Genomic DNA, 6,000 nt, shown 5'->3' on the forward strand with positions numbered 1-6,000 from the left:
AATCTAGATCGGAGCACTAGAAATGGTTTCTTCAATGACCAGAGTACTAGAAATGGTTTCTTCAATCACCACCGGAACGCAAACTTCAGTATCTTGAACAGTAGCCATCATCGGAGTGAGAATATCATCTTCCTTAACTTTTATCGCCGGAGTAACTGTCAGTTTCACATTCCTTTTCCTCGCCATAACGGCAAAAGCGTACGTTAGCTTGCACTAACTTGCGCTCAGCGAATATGGGAAGAGAGAGAAAAAATATAAAAAATTATTAATTTTGCACTTTACTACTGTATTTTAGTATAGTTATTTTTTTCAAAAAATATTTATTTAAAAAATATTTTTGTAAAAGAATAATTTTTTTAATAAACTATTTTTAATTTTTTTTAGCTACGGATTGTTAAATCCGTCGCTAATTAGCTATGATTGTTAAATCTGTCGCTAATTAGCTATGGATTGTTAAATCTGTTGCTAATTAGCGACATTTAAAATTCATCTAAATCCGTCGCTAAATCATTTTAGCAACGAATTTGCTAAAATCTGTCCTAATCGATTATTTTGTAGTAGTGATCGTCGTTAGAGAGCGCGGAGACCCTATATGATAACCATATGGAAAAATTTGATTCCAACACTGTGTCAAATGGATTCCATGTGGACGCTAACGAGGCAAAAACCACAGGCGACGTTGTTTCATTGATAGGAGTTATTACATCTAAACGCCGCCGTTTTTTTTTTCAAACTATAACTAAATGAAACGATGTTGTTTTATTTTTGAACCCTAACATAGAGAAAGAAGAGGAATCCTAAGTTGTTTTGCAATTCAAAATCCAAAATCCATACAAAAGAAAGATGAACCCTAAATTTGCAATTCTTCGTTGTTTGAACCCTAAATTTACAATTTTTCGTTTGATCTTTTTCGTTGTTTGAACCTTAAATCTTATTTGTTATTTCTCTTTGTTTTCTGGACCTTCTAAATCTTCTTGAGCTTGTTTGTTAATCTCAGTGGATCACCGATTGTCGAGAGAGGAAAGAAAGATTTTGTAAAGGAGTTTATGACCACTAGTTGTCGAGGTAAGTAATTTAAATTGTTTTATACATTTATTCAATGGTATTCGACAATGTGGTCCCCGAAATTAGTGTTTTTTCAATTTTATTATTCTAAAAAAGTTCGTGTTTTGTCTACTTCTTGGTTGAATGATTATTCTACTTTTTTAAAAGTGTGGGTCCCAAATTATGGAATTATATAAATTATGATTTATTGAAAATTAATTTTTTACTAAAATTAGGTTTTTGAATGTGATTAATATTAGGGCGTTGACTGTGTGTTAAAATGTATGTCATATGTGACATTTAATATTGGTTTATGTGTATTAAAAATTAGAATTTGGCTGGCATTGAATATTATGCCTGTTTTGACATTTTTGTGTTGCCCAAATATGGAAACATTTGTTTGGTTTTAATAAAAGGTGGTATAATATCCCTAATTTATGTTGTTTTATTGTTTCATTTAGGACAATGCGGTATGTTAATGTTGTTTTACACCATGGTGGTATTTTCATAAAAACACAGAAGTAAATACGTGGGATACATACACTAGTAGATGAATATTGTGATGTGGATGTATTTTGTTTCAATATCCTATTGAAATATGTCAAACAGTCAGGGTTATTCGATTTTTTTTAGGAAAATAGAGATTCGTATTAAACTCAAACAGAAACCGTAGCAAAGAAGCTACAGTAAGAATTCAATATATACCTTGATGACCAAACATAGAACAACACACCTAGTCTAAAACATAGACAAAAATTCAAGAGCTTAGACATAAATTTTTTGATCGCAGGTCGCCTTACAAATTGTAAAAGTAAAATTAAATAACCGCTTGAGCTTTAACGAACTGAAGATCTTGATTCTTCAAGAAATTATAACATACAATATCAAAAGAAAATCAATCCTTGAAAGAACCAACGGTCTAAGGTACGCTTTTTGTTGCCAAATTTTTCTCTTAGGTAGATGTTTCAATCGCTTAATTATTTGAAATACCGCTCGAAATTGCTCAAAAATAGGCCCGACATCCGAAAAAAAGATGGCTCGAAGGACAAGAGAGGACTAGTGCCGGTGCCAGAATTGAGTGGCCCTGCCACCACTTTTTTCTGGCGCCGCCGCCACTTTGACTAGTGCCATAATGATGTCACCAGTTCTCTGGCGGTGGCTGTTTCCGGTCGAATTTTTGATTTGTAGCTTACTTTATGGCGATTCCATTACCGGTATTAACAAATTTGATGTTCTTATGTTTTGAGTAGGGACGTGTTTCGTATGTCCGGTAAGTTTGACCTTGCTCGGACATGGTTTGCTTCTTTGCCCTGGTCTGTTCAATCACGGATAAACGATATCGGCTTTGGTCGTTTTGCCCGTGCTTTGCTTACCATGACGAGGATCTGCGATGGTCCTTCACTGCATGCTTTAATAGAGAGGCGGATGGATACCACTCACACCTTTCATTTTCTGGTGGGGGAGATGATGGTCACTCCCCTGAACTTTTCTCTTATTATTGGGATTGAGTTTGCTAGTCATACAATACCTTTTGACGCTGGTCTCCGAACTTTTGTTTGGCGAGATGACTACATCTTTGAGATGTTGGGCTTCATGTCATATGTCAAGGGTTGTACTCTTTGGTATACTAAGTTGTATACCAGCTATAAGGTTGCGTTCTGAGGAGTGCTCATGATGTCGACCATATCACACGAGCTTCTTATTCTATCCGCTGCGAACTACCCTATTTTTTAACTCAAGGTTGACTCTTCCCCTTTCTATCTTGTGGTGCTGGCGGATCTGGATTAGATTCCAGCATATGATTGGGGATCAGTTTTCATCTCTTATATGCATAGCAATATGGACTAAGTCGTTCATGAAAGATCCCACCTTTATGGGATGTGGCCCGTTGTGCATGTAAGTTCCTTTTTTGACCCTCTTTTCTTGTGCATTATACCTTTTTTGGTTTGTAATTTGATTACGCATTCCCTTTTCAGATTTGGGCTCTCCAGTCTGGTATCTTAGTCGAATTCGACACTCAGCCGTTGCCGGGTATTCATCAATTGAGGTTCTAGGACATTTCACATACTTTGACTCGGGATCAGGGAGCTTCATGTAGAAACTGGCTGAAAAAATTGGCCTAGATTGAGGTACGCAACATACAACAATATGATTAGTGTATAAAATTTATTTGAATTGCATACTTACTTAGAGTATTTATATAGGTGCATTTGTCTTGGAATAACCCTCTAAGAGCGCATTGGACGCGTTGGCTTCAACAAGCCATTGATAGATCCAACATTTGTTATCTAATGCATGGCTGGAACTACCGAGTTTGATTTTTGTGGGTGAGAGTGCTCAGATGGTGGATCGGGCCCATGAGGGCCTAGTGCCTAGGATGCCGCCATTGAATATGTTACGTGGTCGGGATGTCGTATCCCCCGCTCTTCGTAGTGATCTGAGGGGTTACACTAACACTGATCTTGCGTCTGTTCCTTAGCTGGGCTAAATGGATGGTCTGGTGCGACCCCATCTTCTGGGTAGTCTGGCTCTAGTAGTCGTGATGGGTAGGGGTGAGCAAAAACTGAACCGAACCGAGTCGAAAATAAATATGGAGTGGTTAAAATGGTTTTTATGGAGTGGTTTGGTTTTTAAATTTTGAAAATCACGGTTTTTGGTTATGATTTGGTTTTTAGGCTCGGTTAACCGAACCGAACCGAAAACCGAATTGATAAAACGACAGTGTTTTGATAATTTTTATACATACTATATATAGCCTCTTTAAAACTCCTAACCCTAATCTTTTTTATTTTCTGCCGTTTCTCTCTTATCACTCATTTACCTAAACCCTAAACTCCTCTCCTTCCTCTTCTATTCTCTCAATTTTTCATCAAATTTAACTTTAAAAGCATTTATTTCTTTATTTCTCCTTTCTATTCTCTGCATTCTATTCTGTGTTTCCCAAAATCTTTGATTTTCTTCCTCCCTTATTGATCGATTTGTGAGACTTCACATGTTTTAAGGTTAGTAGTTGAGTGTGCTATGTTTTTTTTTGCGTTTTTGCTTTTGGTGGTTCGATTTTTAAGATTCATAGATTTGATCTATTGTTACATATGGTTATTTTTTTCATAGATCTAATTTTTGTTCTTGATTTGTCATTGCAGATCTGGTATTGCAACAAAAAGACGAGATTACGAGGTAAATTTTGGTTAATTTTTTGGAATCGTTTTGTTAAATCTATGAAAATTTGTTAATTTCTTGGTCTTTCTCAACAGCATACTTCCTCTGGGTCCCCTTTTTGAGTAAGCAACTTCTATTCCTAGGTTTAATATTTATTTATTTCTTTCATTTTTGAAGACTGATTATAGATTTATATTTATTTTCTTGCTTTAATTTTTGCAGGAGATTCGAAATAATAAGGTAAATTTTGGTTAATTTGTTTGGATTTTAATTTAAGATTATTTGTAAAATTTATCAATTATTTGATTTTGTATTTATTTGTTATTCTGTTTAATGAATGACTAATTAATTTCTGTTTTTTTATTTCTGCAGGAGGTTTGTTTGGGCCTCTTTCTTACCAAGTTTTGTGTTGGTTTATTATTTTAGCTAGAGATGGTAGATTAAAGTGTAAAACAATGTAATGTAAATTGAATTAATGTATTAAAACCATATTTTTGTTTATTTTTTTATGTTTTCTTATTTAGAGTTGTAAATAAATTTTATGTGTTTTTTTTATACAGTTAACCGTCTGAACCGAACCGGAAAAAACCGACATTTTGGTTAACTGAACCGAAATAACCGTGGTTTTTAATTTAATAGGGGTGGTTTGGTTTGGTTCGAGAATTTCACGCACCGAACCGAACCGAACCAAACCGTGCTCACCCCTAGTGATGGCAGACCAGATTCCGAATGCTCCAATTGTGCCGGAAGCTGATGAGCCTCAGGATTGTACTGTTGTTCTTGGTCTTTTGTACTTGGGGTCCATTTTCTTGTTTGTCTAACCCCTTTTATTCACCTGGAATCTTCTCAGGGAAGACCTAGATGTGGATCATTTGCTGATCGTATCAGGATGTCGATTCCCGGGTCTCTTGGAAGAGGCCCTACTAATGAGACGATGGTTGTTAGCTCTTCTACACTTGTTTCCTAGTTAGATATGCCAAATCCCGGAGAGTACTGATTGCCACTAGAGTGCTCGTGGGCGTACGGAGAGCTCTGTCCCTGCCACGTATGTCGTGAGATCCTTCATGTCTCTCGATTGTACTCATATGAGTCTATTTCTAGGCGCCGCCATTAGTTTCTGGGTGAGAGAGTGCTCAGATGGTGGGTCGGGCCCATGAGGGCCTAGTGCCTAGGACGCCGCCATTGAAGATGTTACGTGGCCAGAATGTCGTATCTCCCGCTCTTCGTGTTGATCTGAGGGGCTATACTAACACTGATCTTCCGTCTGTTCCTTGGCTGTGTTACATGGATGATCTGGTGCGACCCCATCTTCTAGGTAGTCCGCCTCTAGTAGTCATGATGGCAGACCAGATGCCGATTGTTCTGAATGCTCCAATTGTACCGGAAGCTGCCGAGCCTCAGGTATGTACTGTTGTTCTTGGTCTTTTGTACTTGGGGTCCATTTTGTTGTTTGTCTAACTCCTTTTATTCACCTGGAATCTTCTCAGGGAAGACCTAGATGCGGATCATTTGCCGATCGTGTCAGGATGTCGATTCCCGGGTCTCTTGGATGAGGCCCTACTAGTGAGACGATGGTTGCTAGCTCTTCTACACTTGCTTCCTAGTTAGATATGCCAAATCCCGGAGAGTATTGATCGCCACTAGAGTGCTCGTGGGCGTACGGAGAGCTCTGTCCCTGCCACGTATGTCGTGAGATCCTTCACATCTCTCGATTGTACTCATATGAGTCTATTTCTAGGCGCTGCCATTAGTTTCTGGGTGAGAGAGTGCTCAGATTGTGGGTCGGGCCCATGAGGG

General features: G+C 37.7%; 1 long non-coding RNA gene across 1 annotated transcript; it reads left to right on the forward strand.

Moving 5' to 3' along the window:
- Positions 1-4,135: 4,135 nt before the first annotated feature.
- LOC126679609 (uncharacterized) lies at positions 4,136-4,704 on the forward strand. Its single transcript, XR_007640900.1, has 3 exons — positions 4,136-4,221; positions 4,426-4,443; positions 4,576-4,704. It is a non-coding gene; the product is annotated as an uncharacterized LOC126679609 (long non-coding RNA).
- The last annotated feature ends 1,296 nt before the right edge of the window (positions 4,705-6,000 follow it).

This window comes from Mercurialis annua, linkage group LG4 (assembly GCF_937616625.2).
Source record: "Mercurialis annua linkage group LG4, ddMerAnnu1.2, whole genome shotgun sequence".
NCBI classification, from domain to species: Eukaryota; Viridiplantae; Streptophyta; class Magnoliopsida; order Malpighiales; family Euphorbiaceae; genus Mercurialis; species Mercurialis annua.